The sequence below is a fragment of the Mytilus edulis genome, chromosome 13 (genome assembly GCF_963676685.1).
Source record: "Mytilus edulis chromosome 13, xbMytEdul2.2, whole genome shotgun sequence".
Classification (NCBI taxonomy): domain Eukaryota; kingdom Metazoa; phylum Mollusca; class Bivalvia; order Mytilida; family Mytilidae; genus Mytilus; species Mytilus edulis.
The window spans coordinates 60,316,434-60,331,731 of record NC_092356.1 but is presented as its reverse complement, the minus strand read 5'-3'; the positions used below and the strand labels follow the sequence as shown (position 1 = coordinate 60,331,731).

The 15,298-nt window shown below is 33.1% G+C and overlaps 1 protein-coding gene and 1 long non-coding RNA gene across 2 annotated transcripts in view; one reads left to right on the top strand and one right to left on the bottom strand.

The window, feature by feature from the left end:
- The window catches only part of LOC139501751 (uncharacterized), a 114,861-nt gene extending 99,890 nt beyond the window's left edge, over window positions 1–14,971 (bottom strand). The window contains exons 1-2 of the long non-coding RNA XR_011658646.1: window positions 13,820–14,971; window positions 13,212–13,367 (exon numbers count right to left, since the gene is read on the bottom strand). This is a non-coding gene — a long non-coding RNA (uncharacterized lncRNA). The remainder of the gene's footprint in view (window positions 1–13,211; window positions 13,368–13,819) is intronic.
- Window positions 1–15,298, top strand: part of LOC139501749 (G-protein coupled receptor dmsr-1-like) — a 50,890-nt gene that overhangs the window by 1,205 nt on the left and 34,387 nt on the right. The window lies entirely within an intron of this gene.

Below are 15,298 nucleotides of genomic sequence, written 5' to 3'. Positions count from 1 at the left end.
TTGAGATCTAAAGTCTAGCGCTGGAGATGAAAAGTCAAGCGCTGAAGATGTAAAATCTAGCGTTGGGGATGTAAAGTCTAGCGCTGGAGATGTGTAAAATCTAGTGCTGGAGATATGCAAAGTCTAGCGCTGGAGATGTAAAGTCAAGCGCTGGAGATGTAAAATCAAGCGCTGGAGATGTAAAGTCTAGCGCTGAAGATGTAAAATTAAGCGCTGGAGATGTAAAATCAAGCGCTGGAGATGTAACGTCAAGCGCTGGAGATGTAAAGTCAAGCGCTGGAGATGTAAAATAAAGCGATGGAGATGTAAAGTCTGGCGCTGGATATGTAAAGTCAAGTGCTGGAGATGTAAAGTCAAGCGCTGGAGATGTAAAGTCAAGCGCTCGAAATGTAAAGTCTAGCGCTGAAGATGTAAAGTCAAGCGCTGGAGATGTAAAGTCAAGCGCTGGAGATGTTAAGTCTTTAATTTTAAAACTCGAGCGCATAACTGGACATCTATGGCGCTTGACATTAATTCTCCAGCACAAAACTTTGCACATCTCCAGCGCTAGACTTTACATCTCGAGCGCTTGACTTAACATCTTTAGCACTATACTTTACATCTTCAGCGCTAGACTTTCCTCTCCAGCGCTAGACTTTACATCTCTAGCGCTAGACTTTACATCTCCAGCGCTAGACTTTACACATCTTCAGCGCAGGACTTTAAAAGACACTTTATAATTTGTGTGAGACCAACAGGGCTCCGTAATATTCGGATTATTTATTTCTTATTTGCTAAGAAAAAAAAAAACAAAAAACGGAAGCATCCACCTTGGTTTTTTAACTGAACTAGATGGGGTTCTAGTTTTCACAGCTGTTAAAGTAGAGAATCACTGACGAGTCTCGAAATGGACATCGTGTGCCTTCAAATTTGTATCGTTATTTCATCATCATTTGGGTTTGCTTTTTATAATCTCTATAGTTGACGGCAGCTCTTTATACATTTTTTTAATTATTTGACCGTAACTCGTAATTTACCATAAATTGTCTTTTTCATTTTTAGCCACGGCCTTGTCAGTTAATTTTCGATTGCTGAGTTTGACTGTCCCTCTGGTATCTTTCGTCCCCCTTGCTTGGTGCACTAAAGAATTCTATGTGAATAAAATAAGATAAAAAAAACCAGTACATCGACAAACAATAACCAAATGACATGTAGAAGATAATATGTAGTCTTAAACACGGAACAGGGATGTATATAAAATTAAAAATTTATCAACTGTTAACAAATTTCGAAATACGTAGCGATTTTACCCTAGGAATAAATAACCCAAGCTAAATTTGGAAAACATTTTTAAATCTGGGGTCCGTACTGCTCTTTTACTTCGTAATTTATTTGGTCTTTTTTAAAACTTTTTGGATCCGAGCGAAATGCTAATTCTAGTTTATTTCAAACATCTATCATCCACACCGAACTTTAAAAAGTAAACATTCTGATGTAAAGAGAGAGAGAGAGAGAGAGAGAGAGAGAGAGAGAGAGAGAGAGAGAGAGAGAGAGAGAGAGAGAGAGAGAGAGAGAGAGAGAGAGAGAGAGAGAGAGAGATCAAAGATTTAACTAAAGTTGTATGTTGATTTAAACAAGGACAAAGATTAAAAAGAACAGATTTTGTTAGATGTCATCGATAACAAAGAATAAGATATAATAATTGTTTAACCTTAAACCATATACAAATGAAAGTAATTTAGAGACTCTCTTAAGGACATTTCAGTTACTGCCGATCGGTTACATGTTAGGAACCCTCTGAAGGACATTTAGTTTACTGCCGATCATTTACATGTTATTGATCAGCAGTAAATGGAATAATAGTTAGTTATGTAGTTTGCGTGTTTGAAATCTATGTATTCCATTTCCTTAAATTGATATTAATGCATTTCTCTTCCTCAAAAACATATTGAAACTAGCTTCGATTCAAGTCTATTATAATGCATTATTCCGAAGTAGATAGATTTTACGTAAGTTGTAAGTAATTTAAAACTCCATAATGTCAAAATTAGATTTTAAAAACTAAAAGGCGTTAAATTTTGTGACGGTCATCACAATAAAATCTGACAATATATAAGGAAAATGTAATAAACTTTAGTTAGATTCACGATCAAATCAAGCACTTGTTTAAATAATTTGCAATGTTGTTATTAAGCATTTTAGACAGAGATTCCGATCGGTATTTTTTTAAGCATCTCTCATTTGGTTTTATAGAAATTGTTCGATATTAACACTATCGTCATAGATGATAGATTTACATTCGATGTTTTATTAGAGTCTCACCAGTTACCATATTAAAAAATGAAGACTCACAGATTACCAAGAAAGCACTTAAAACATTTGATATGTATGCACCAATCTTAAAATAATTTTTGAAAGGCTTTTATGATAATGATAATAGATGTTTGCTTTATAAAAAATGTTGTTCTAATACTTAGTTCGCTATTCACATCACTTTCTGAATTTCATAGTTCCATAGTTTATTATAGAAAACTCAGCCGCAGAAGACTGCGTAACAGGAGCATATTATACACAATATAAATCACAACATATTTCATAATACATTCAGTATACATTTTTATATTACATGTATACATCTTCAGAAATAAATCTTTGTTTATTGCAATTTTAAATCAAACAAGCATCTTTTCTACCTTTTGAATAAAAATTGACAGCTTAGACAGCACATGATTATTACAATATTTAAGCATACCCAGTACCTTTTTAACATTTGGATATTTTGAATAATATAGAGGTATGAACTTCCCCCTTAAATCTTTAACTTCACAATTGGTACATATACATATATAGTGGTACACATCCCCAAGACCAGCTTTACAAAGTGGACAAAGTCTCTCATTTCGTGGTACATTTCTCCATCTTCCTGTTTCAATGGGAAACTTTGTATTACATACCCTTAGTTTACATATGTTAACTCTATGACCCCGCCTCAATTTTAACAGATATGGTTCTAAGCAAAACTCTTCTTTAAAGTGTAAATAAAATTCCCCCTTGATGAGTTATTTATATCAGAGAACCATTTTTGAATAAACTGGTCCTGGAGAAGCTGCCTCACATTATTTTTAATATAATTATAATCAACTTGCTCCGAAATATTATATACTTCACAAAAGCCACAGTAATTAAACACGGATATTACATAGTTAAACCATTTGAAATTATAACCTTCATGCTCATGCATGTACCAAAGTAACTTGTACAGTTTACCCGATAATCTTTTATCGCTTGTTGCAAACTTGTGCTAAAAACATACCATTTTTAACTTGATCTGCAGTTCAAGTGGAAATCTTCCAAGTTCTCCATACACCATAAAATTTGGCGTAGAGGATCGCACCCCCAAAATGCGCTTACAAAACTGTAGATGTAATTTTTCAGTATTATTTGTATTTTTAAACCCCCATATTTCCGAGGAATAGGTCAAAATAGGAACCACCAATGCATCAAATAATTTTAACTGTAAATCAATCGGGAGTGAGATATTTTGTATCTTTTTATATAGAGCATAAAGTGTTTTTTGAGCTTGGTCTACTAGTTTTTTTCGAGCTTGAAAGAAGTTTCCGTTGTTATTAAACAGCAGACCAAGATAAACATATGATTCTTTAATTTCAATAATTTCATTACATAGTTTAAAAGTAACATTCTTATTAAACTTTCTCTTTGAAAAAATTACAATCTTAGTTTTTGATACATTCATAGTGAGTTTCCGCTCAAAACAATATTGCTCAAAAACATTCAGAGCCTTTTGCAACCCTTCTGCCGACTCTGCAAAAATAATAGTGTCGTCGGCGTACAGAAGAATAAATAACTTGATATACAAATCAAGATTCTTTCTAAATTTGTCATTCATAAATGTTAGACTTTCAACAGAGTTTTCATCCAGATATTCCTCCAAGTCATTCAGGTATTAGACAAAGAGAAAAGGTGACATTTTTTCTCCCTGTCTTTCACCTACCTTACACGGAAAAAAATCTGTTTTTAGTTCTCCATTTTTAAGACTTAATATCCGTATAAATGCTCAATATAACTTGAAACATTTTCCCACCAATGTTATATTTAAATAATTTTTGCCATAGTCCCACCCTCCACACTGTATCAAAAGCTTCACGTTAGTAAAAACACTGTCGTTATGCCTTGTAAACTACATTAACTGTCCGGAGTTTGCTCCACTTTGTCATCATAGTTTTTATTAATCATACTTAATGATATTGATACCATATCATTGTTCGTATGCTGTCATAACATTGCCTCATCATAACAACCTTGTCATAAGATTTGCCCGATCAAAACAACTTTATCGTAGTTTTGTTTTGAAATATTGTCGGATTTAAGTTCCCTACGAAAAAAATTGTTAAAAATGCATCCAATGATGATATTTTTGAACAATTGTTAAATGAATGGAATTTTGCTCTTATCTAGACCATGGTACTAAAACTACTTTCGTTACCTGTGTCAAAAATGCATCAAAGCTACAAACTGACAATGAAACCGGACTTGTGTCTACATAAGACTCGGGAATGGTGATCAATTAAAACAATTGCAAAGTCAATTATATTCAACAAATTTCAAAAACGATGTGTCAAATACGATTAAGGCAATCTATACATGGGGATAAGAAAAATCCTATCGTGTTATTAATATTTCAACTTTTGATAAACATTAAATTTACAGAAAAAAATCATTATATTTCATGTCAACTGAAGTACTTTTTTGTAGATGTCATTAATGTGCTAACCGAGTTATTGACTCACAATCTTAACATTTAGTTAATAATGGTTTGTTTACCAATCAATCAGTAACATGTAGAAATAAACGTGTTATACGTATTCCTTTAGTAGAAAAAAACCCACCACAATAATGTACTCCAGTGTTTGGTTACAAGTCTATAGGTTTGTGTTCTGCTTTTTCGTCATTTTTGTCTTCCTTTGGTATTGTTTGCCTTTCTTTTTATTTGTAAGTGCTTTTTCAACAGTGTGCGTCATATGCAGCATTAGAGATTGCAGTTTGCTTTTACACCAATCATTTGTATGCATTGATTAAGTGATAATTTGCACATTGTAATGTTTCTTTCCATATTACCTTTATTTTATTTTCATATCTCGTTACACATTTTCAATAACCACCACTTAGTGTGTCATGAAACAAAATTTAATGTAGTTGAGAGACACTGTTCCTACTGAAATACTTGGATAAGAACTAAAATTATTCTAGCATGTTAATTTCATTCATGTGAGAGTTGATCTAATTTTTTTTATCCATTTAAAGACTATGATTTTCTTCGTGTATTATGCATAAAGTGTATGTATAGATTATAACTTGCCCTTTTCCATATTGGCCCTGGTATCATCCCGAGACTCCCATATCGGCCACGAGGCTTTAGCTGAGGGCCGATATGGGACGAGGGATGATCCCAGGTCCAATATGGAAAAGACATGTTATGATCTAATTATCACATATTTAAGTTCTGCAGAAAAGAGAAAACAAATTGCAATCATAACATTTTAATGAAACATAACAGGTAAAATCTTACACATGTTTCACAAAAGTGTCGTTAAGGAAGCAATGACGTGACGTCGTTTGGAATCTGGGCACAATATCAATATACTCCTTTTTGCCCCGGGCAATTTTGAGGTTATTGCATATGCAAAACCTAAGGTATTCATAACAAATATGTGATAAAATTATATATACCATCTTCGACACATATATCACTCCATTTTTGAATCGATACACACAAAATCGTCTTTGGAGTGATTATAGTGAACCTAAACAGAAAAGATTTAATGGTTTTCTGTAATAAACACTAATTAATGGCAAAGACAAAACAAAACTACTTGCTGAATTTTTGTTTTTAACAAAACAGAAAGATATTTAGCAGAGTTATTTTGTTAAACATTACAAACTTGACTAAAAATTAAAATCAAATTGATTCACCTTAATTAATTCTAAATATTACCGGCGTGATACGTCAGCATATAGCACCGACGTACGCCTGGCGTGGTGAAAAAACAATGTACGCTGACAATACGCTATTAATCCTGGACGCATTCAACTTGTCGATCATGTATGTATCATGTGCACAACGAGCTTTAAGCATGTTTAGGGCGTACGAGAAGGGAACAAACGCGTTAATAGGGCGTTCAAGTATCATATGTTGACGTATGTCTGACGTTTGTCTTGCAAAGGACATATTGGAGACGCGTCCCGGTCGTACCTGGAACGATTATCTGTGCTTTCGGCGTGTCTGTGACATGTAATTATGTGGTGTTTCACTGAACTAGTACATATTTGTATCTAGAAGCCAGATGAGGCCCACCTCCGGATATGGGATTTTCTTGCTGCAGTGAAGATCCACAGGTGTCTTTCGGATGTTATCTGCTCTTAAGTCGGGTTGTTGTCTCTTTGACACATTCCCCATTTTGAATCTAAATTAAATTGTTTGTACTGGATACACATGGTCATGTAAAATGACGGACATATGTCACTATATAAATTTCAGAGCAAGTTTTGGTGACTGCTAGAATACGTTCACAAAGCGAGAAAACTACGCCTTGCGTATGTCACAAACACGTCCTGCATTACTCCTAGTAAACGTCCAAGTAAAAGTGAAACGATCTGGAGGCATATTCAACGCGCACTAAATGTGTCTCAAACTTATCTGTAGCTTTTTCCAACGCGTACTGTATGTATTAAGTGCTTGTAGCAAACAGGTATATATAGCTAGATGAAAATTTGTATGCTGCATTAAAATTTTCTGGATTTAAATCGTTCACCTAGCGTATATGTTTGCATTTCGCATACATCATACTTATTCAACGAGCGTCTACTGATTGCTTAGCGATCTTCTTGCGTGCACCGTACGTATGCGGGCTTTGTTAATATTTTCTGTGTAACTGGTGCACGTCAGTATATACGTCCAATGTGTGACGTCGGCATAGATAAAACATCAATAGTGATCAGTGTCCAATTTTGACCTTGACATTAGAAGTTCATTTGGTAATATCCACATATAATTGTACGTTTTCAAGATAGACAACCTTTTTAGGTATTGTACATTTTTTTCCTCGCTAAGCGCATGTCTGCAGCGAGGACTCGGATTTCACGGAGACTAATATTGATATAACTATTGAAAGTATGATGTCATATGCAGTCACTTAATTCAAATCGGTATTTCGCACACAAGTTTAGGCTTGGCTTGATGTGACTATACTGTGCATAGGTACATATACAAATTGTATGAAATTTTGCACGCAAGTAGAGAATGAACAATTGCACATGAACATCGCAAATCTTTATATTTTATTTTTGTACTTTTAGAGAAAAAGTAAATAAAATATCCGAAAAATTGTAGAACAAACGCCTAAAAATGAACGTAAATATCGTATAAAATGTCCGTCAATTTTAATCAAAATTAATATTTTTTATGATATTGTGACTAAAATGTCCGTTTTATTGATACGAGGTTTATAAGGTGTCACCGATTTTTTTTTGAAAGAATCGTTGAATAGCCTGAACAAAGTGGATAAATAACCGAAAAGCTAGCGATCGTGATGTCGGTCTCAAAATCTTATTTTTCTATTTTTTTATAATTAGTTATTTCATTGACGCTTGCATGATCTATACAGAAAACATTAATTTAGTGACACCCTATACTTTATAATCAACAAAACGGAAATATTATTGGCTATGTTATATCAATTGTTAAAAGAAAGATGGTTGGACACGTTCTTGAGAACTGCAGGCAATTAAACATCCAATCATTAAATCCACCATTTTCTACATATGAAAATGCCTGTACAAAGTCAGGAATATTAGAGTTGTTGTGCATTCGTTTTTGATGGGTCTGTTCATTTAATTTTGTGATGTAATTAGGGACTTTCCGATTTGATTTTCATCTGAGTTCAGTATTTTTGTGATTTTACTTTTCGTTTTTTTTCTTTTTTTTGCTGTATTAACGTGTATCTTGTACTTCTTAGTTCTTACTTATAAATTTGTTGTATCTTTGAAAGTATAAAAGTTACTTATATATGTTTAAATTATACGAAGACATATAAACATTCTCTGGTTGCAAAATGTCTTAAATCCGTGAGATTGCCCATGTACTTCCCTGTTATATAGACCCTTTATGTTCTTGTAAATAAAGAATAATTATCGCATATTGTGTGTAAAACTTAATAAAAACAATATTTTATGTATACGATAACTTATACAACTACTTTATGAAAACACAACAACTATCAATTACCATAACGACATTTTTCATAAATATGATATGACTCTTCTTGGAAGTACATAATGTAGTAATTGAGAATTTGATAAAAGAAAATATTTTCTGATTTGATAAACGTGAATTATTATTGATTTGATAAACAAAATTGCACTGCATTTTTAAGGTTTTTTAATTTTTTTAATTGATCGACAAAATTCGAAACATTATGTATGGGTTTCCTGTTCAGTAAAGAATGCATAACGAAATAATATTTTGTAAAATTTATAACTCAATATATTGCCATTTAACTGATTTGCGTATATATATAATAAAATGATTTACGGTAATTGGCAGCTTCATATGTCACTTCAATATCTAATATCAAATCGTTGATTATAATGAAAAATACACGCATATAAAAACGAAATTGGTTATAACTCAAAATTATGGCATCATTGGTATTTAATAAATGTTAAAACGAAAATATTATGTACAATGTATAGCACAATAAAAAAGAATACAACAAAAAATCCGGGTAACTATACACATTTTTAAGACTGTAAAACAAAAATATACGCAGATTTAATCGACCAAACGATTAACGCACGTAGACGTTTTTTTCTCAAAATGGCGTTATAAACCTGAAATTTCATATTTATGTTTCGTTATTCAATTGTTAACATTAATATGACCGTTGTTTTTTTTGTTCGAATTGTTTTACATTTTGTCATGCATGGGCTTTGTTAATCTTTTTACTGGCCTTTCCCAACAGTCGTTTCTGAAATAATAAATTCACTATAAACTTATAATTTGATGTATGTTATTTCGCGAAGTAGAACTGAATAGCCAAATCGCAGCAAAGAACTTCAATGAACAGTCGACGATTAGCGGGTTGTAATCAATGTTGATTTAAAGATGATATTTGGTAGATATAATGCAAAAAATTAGCAATAGTCTTTTGACTGTCAATTTACTTGTAATCAATTTCAAACGGAATCGAAATTCTGTAAATGCTTGGAAATCAAAGTTAAATTCATTGTTTCTTCTTTTACTTTTAAGTTTGATCTCCTATGCAGCAAACCAGTATTCATACCAGTAAACCTCTAGGCAAGAACAGTAGATCATTTTAATATCAGGCTCGGGCTTTCAGTAGTGAGTGCCTACCTGTTATATTTAACTCAGGTTCATTTAATGAATTCTTATCATGGCCAGAGTCAAATGACCTACCGTCAGTTCTCTTTTGACAAAACTTAAATTTTTCTTACCTTAGCCGTATTTGGCATAACTTTTTGGAATTTCGGGTTCTCAATGCTCTTCAACTTTGTACTTGTTTGGCTTTACAAGTATTTTGATCTGAGCGTCACTGATGAGTCTTATGTAGACGAAACGCGCGACTGGCGTATTTAATTATAATCCTGGTACCTTTGATAACTATTTATACACTAAAGATTCAAGACCATTAAAGCCATTAGACAAAGCTCATTTGCAAATACAAAAATACAATAGAAGATAACGCTTATTCTAGTATATATAGATATCTTTCAAATGAAAACTTTCATTACAGACAAAAATCTTTTGCACCTAAACATTCTGTCATGAATTTCCCCATGTTAAAGTACCTACATCTCTGTTGTATAATCTAACGTCATAAAAGATTAAAAAAGCATATAGGAATGTTCAATATATGACCTTGTCGTACTTAATTAGAGTTGTGTGTGGTACGTGTAACGAATTATGGACTAGGTAATGTTGGAGATTTAATATAATTATATTTTGAACAAATAGTTAAAACAGACCATCAATAAGATAAAACCAAACAAAAAGTCCAGCTGATTTATATTTCTGAAAAATCAGAAGATACAAATAAAACTTTTAAAGTGTGAGGCGTCGGACGAAATTCTATTTTAGATTTACCTTCATCCGGATATAATACATACAAACACTTGAAAACCAAGGATGTATAAGAATAAAAACATGTTAAAATGTTGTGTATTTAAAATCCAAATCATAGCCTACTGGAAAATTACAGAAAGAATGAACTACATGAAAATCGCAAAAACAAAACAAATTTGGTGATCATAAAGGTCATATGAAACTTCAAATTAAAAATAATGATGGACACGTTTAAGATAATCAAATGGCTAGTTTGCATTATAAAATCTATGTACATATTTTTTTTTCTGAAGAAAATTCTATAATTTGTCCTAGTTTTACTTTTTGAACTGTTTACTTCCAGTAAACAACTCGTCGATGTTTTTTACCTTTTCGTCATTTTACAATGTACAGAGATTAGATTTTTATTACGGCTGTTGTCTAAAATCAACTTATTGTTTTTGGTTGTACTCGAGCGTTGTTTTCGCAAACTAAATACTGTTAATGAAAAGACCCCCAAAGGTTATGACTTTACAATTATTTGGTATGATTCTTTTTTCATTATTATGAACGTTTCCAAACATTATGTACCAATCAAAAGTTGTTCTCAAAACATTTGTTATTAAAGGCATAGCTTTCTTACTGAATGAATGAATGAACGAATGAGTGAATAAATATTTTAATACACAAGTGCAACCTGAATTGTTTCAAACAAATACATTCAAATATACAGCCAAGTAGTTTTCAGCCAGCCAAATAGGCTTAAGATGCAATGTAAATTGTGTTTCCATTATTTGAAAAAAAGAATGAATAAAAAAAAATAGTTCAAATTTAGAAAAGAATTTTGTAAGGTACGATATCAGTTGATCACAGATTGTCTGATTGTAAAACAGTTCTAAATAGAGATAGACAGGGCCGTAGCTATGTATTCAGTCAACTGTATGCACCAATCGGCAGGGGGCCTGAGAGCTGTTGAAGGCCCCGCAGGTCCAGGGCGAAGCCCCACGACGGAACACGGTTTTCTGCGTTTTAGCTGCACAATTTCATGTACAAAAATATTAAATTTACTGGTTATTTAATCATGATAATTATAATATACATGATGAAAAGTTCGAAGAATTATGAAAAATGTACCATAACATCTGACTGGTGAATTAAATAACGTAGTACAATCCGTAATGTAAAAAAAAAAATATCAACAATATGCATTGGCCAGCGTAAATCAGCTTATCCCTTTAATTAAGCAGAACACCCTGTTTGGTATTATCATATCTATTCCGTTCTGATTGATTTATACGTTTAACTTAATTAATAGTACATATTGACGATCCTTCATTAAAAAATAGGCACGTAAACACTGATACTTCTATATAATAGAACTATCCTTTTGGCTAGACATCAACCATCAATCTTTTGAATCTTAAACCTTAAGACTAGCAACAAAAACACATACAGACATAGTCGATGCCTAAAAAAATTCAAGAAATTCGTATTTCTTTATATCCTCTACTGTAAAATCCGTATCTGCTTAGGAATTTTGAATAATTGTGGTTATTACACGCAGATTTGAGAGTACTCAAAGTTACTAGAAACCAGTTGATTGATTGTTTTTTGTCAATTATTTATGCAAGTTTAGGACCGCTGAATTTTTTTTTTACAATAAATACAATTTGGAGCGAGGTCCTGAAATAGGTGTCGTCCAGAACGAAGGTATCGAAATTCAAAAAATGACATGCATTGGAAAATGAGGGATTCATGGATAGGAGCAGACATTCTGCCTTTCAGTAGACCAACTACGAACTCCTCAAAGAGTTGCATTCTCCCTACAACTAAGCATCGGATTTAATGCCCCCATTCTGACCAGACGTGACTGCGTATTTATACATACTGCACAGCCAAACGGACGACCAACATTGGCAAGTCGGGTGAAGACAAAGTGGAAAGCTAGTTGAAAACTAACAACTAATTAAAAAACTCATGTGTCTAAGTTGAGGTTCATTCAAATTTTTGTTGATAGAAGTGAAATGATAAAAACCAAAGTTCTAGTTTATAGTTTTTACACAAGGTAAAATCATAAAAACATTCAATTCTATCCAATATTACATTCACTAAGGACGAGAGACTAGTCTACACATGACATTCGATAATTACAGAGTTTTGACAACTTCACCGGCTTTCAACTACAGATAATAGACAAATTGACTAATAGAAACTAGCTTGCATTTGATGTTTGCTGGTAGCTTAATTAAATCTATGTTGTACTTGTCTCGGATGTCATTGAATAGTGTAGTTCTTATTTTGCCCAAACATAAATAATTATTGACAATGACAGTGGAATTGTCTTATCCCAGGAAGATCTAGAAAACCTTGTCCGTTTTTGGCACAACTTTTTGTAATTTTGGGTCATCAATGCTCTTCAACTTTGTTTGGCTTTCTTTACTATTTTTACATGAAGTTCACTGATGAGTCGTATGTAGACGAAACAAGCGACTAGCGGATTGAATTATAAGCCTATAATTTTAATCCCTATTAGCATGTCGTTATGTTTATTGTATTGTAAATTTGTGTATTTCTCTGTCCTGAATGTTCTTTTATTTATGTGTATTGTATTCCTATCTTGTACTGTTGTCATGTTAGTGTTATACTTAACATTGCCACAAAAGCGGGAAGTTTGGCTAGCCACAACACTAGGTTCAACGCACCATTTTTTCTTAAATTGTAAGGTACCAAGTCAGGAAAATGGCTACTGTTATCTTATTGTTCGTTTCTGTGTGCGTTGCATTGTCGTTTGGTTTATTATTGCACTTGAGTGTTTCTGTTGTTTCGTTGATTTCCTCTTATATTTGATGTGTTTCCCTACGCTTTTAATTTGTACCCGGGTTTGTTTTTATCTCAGGTGATTTATAACTTTCGAACAGAGGTATGCTACTGTTGCCTTTATTAAGATCGATAATAAATACACCGGGACTATTCCAATTTCCATGTGATGTAGGAAATGAAATCTGACAGGTAAAAAGTGAACTAATAACCAAACTTAGTCTTGTAAGTTCACGTTTTACCTGTCAGAATTCATTTACTCCATATCACATGAAACTAGAGGCTCTAAAGAGCCTGTGTCGCTCACCTTGGTCTATGTGAATATTAAACAATGGACACAAATGGATTCATGACAAAATTGTGTTTTGGTGATGGTGATGTGTTTGTAGATCTTACTTTACTAAACATTGTTACTGCTTACAATTATCTCTATCTATAGGTTGCATTTCTGTACATATTGACAATGCAATTTCCCATAGGAACTCCTTTTACGGCTAAAACTGTACCACTTTTACTATGAAGTTTTGAAAAAAATCTTATCCTAGAATTGAAAGTTCATATGCACCACAATTGTTTTCAAAGGTCAAAATATAGGGCTGTGCGGCATATTTTCAACGTTTATATGCCCTGAACTTCTCTGAGTTTAAACTTACACTAATTTTCTTAACTACCCCTACCTCGAATGAAAGGTTACCACAGATTTCAATGTAAACAATATGCACGTGTTTATTTACTGGTAACATTCCCAAGTTCTGTCTCTGCGATATGGAACACAGAGAGCATAACTGGGAACCAGTTTGTAAACAAAATGAATTTTCTATGAATATTCAATTACTCCCCAAAAGAGGCGTGTTTTGAGAAACAGCTGTATTTACAAAGTGCAACCTATAACAGTACTTTCTGTGGAAAATGTTATTGAAAATCTTCAAATTTTAAGAAAATTGTTAAAAATTGACTATGAAGGGCAATAACTCCTTAGGGGGTCAATTGATTATTTTGGTCATGCTGACTTATTTTTAGTTCTTACTTTGCTGTACATTATTGCTGTTTACAGTTTATCTCTATCTATAATAATATTCAAGATAATAACAAAAAAACAGCAAAATTTCCTCAAAATTACCAATTCAGGGGCAGCAACCTAACAACCGATTATCCGATTCATCTGAAAATTTCAGGGCAGATAGATCGTGACCTGATCAACAGTTTTACTTCCTGTCAGATTTGCTCTTAATGCTTTGGTTTTTGAGTTATAAGTCAAAAACTGCATTTTACCCCATGTTCTATTTTTAGCCATGGCGGCCATCTTGGTTTGTTGGTCGAGTTACCGGACACATTTTTTTAACTAGATACCCCAATGATGATTATGGCTAAGTTTGGTTAAATTTGGCCAAGTAGTTTCAGAGGAGAAGATTTTTCTAAAAGATTACTAAAATTTACGAAAAATGGTTAAAAATTGACTATAAAGGGCAATAACTCCTAAAGTGGTCAACTGACCATTTTGGTCATGTTGACTTATTTGTACATCTTACTTTGCTGAACATTATTGCTGTTTACAGTTTATCTCTATCTATAATAATATTCAAGATAATAACAAAAAAACAGCAAAATTTCCTCAAAATTACCAATTCAGGGGCAGCAACCTAACAACCGATTATCCGATTCATCTGAAAATTTCAGGGCAGATAGATCTTGACCTGATGAACAATATTACTCCTGTCAGATTTGCTCTAAATGCTTTGGTTTTTGAGTTATAAGCCAAAAACTGCATTTTACCCCTATGTTCTATTTTTAGCCATGGCGGCCATCTTGGTTGGTTGGCCGGGTCACCGGACACATTTTTTAAACTAGATACCCCAATGATGATTATGGCCAAGTTTGGTTACATTTGGCCCAGTAGTTTCAGAGAAGAAGATTTTTGTAAAAGTTAACGACGCCGGACGACGGACGACGACAGACGACGGACGACGGACGACGGACGACGGACGCCGGACGCCAAGTGATGAGAAAAGCTCACTTGGCCCTTCGGGCCAGGTGAGCTAAAAATGGAATACTCACGATGTGTTTGTGATCGAGTTAAAGTTCCACTAAAATCAAAATATAGGACACTTCATAAACATATAAATTTGCCAGTATGTTTCAATCTATAATGAATAAAGTCTTGAACTATGCATATGTTCATTTAAACATAATTAACATATACACACTGTGTAAATTATAAAAAAACTTGAAATTGTTTTTTGTGGCCGACCAGTTCTTGCGGTGATCACTAAATTTTCCAAAATTTTTCTGGATGCCTACTTAATTTGTTTAAATTTGGTATGGACGAATACTTTAACATCTAATGCAGCACAAGATAATGTTGAT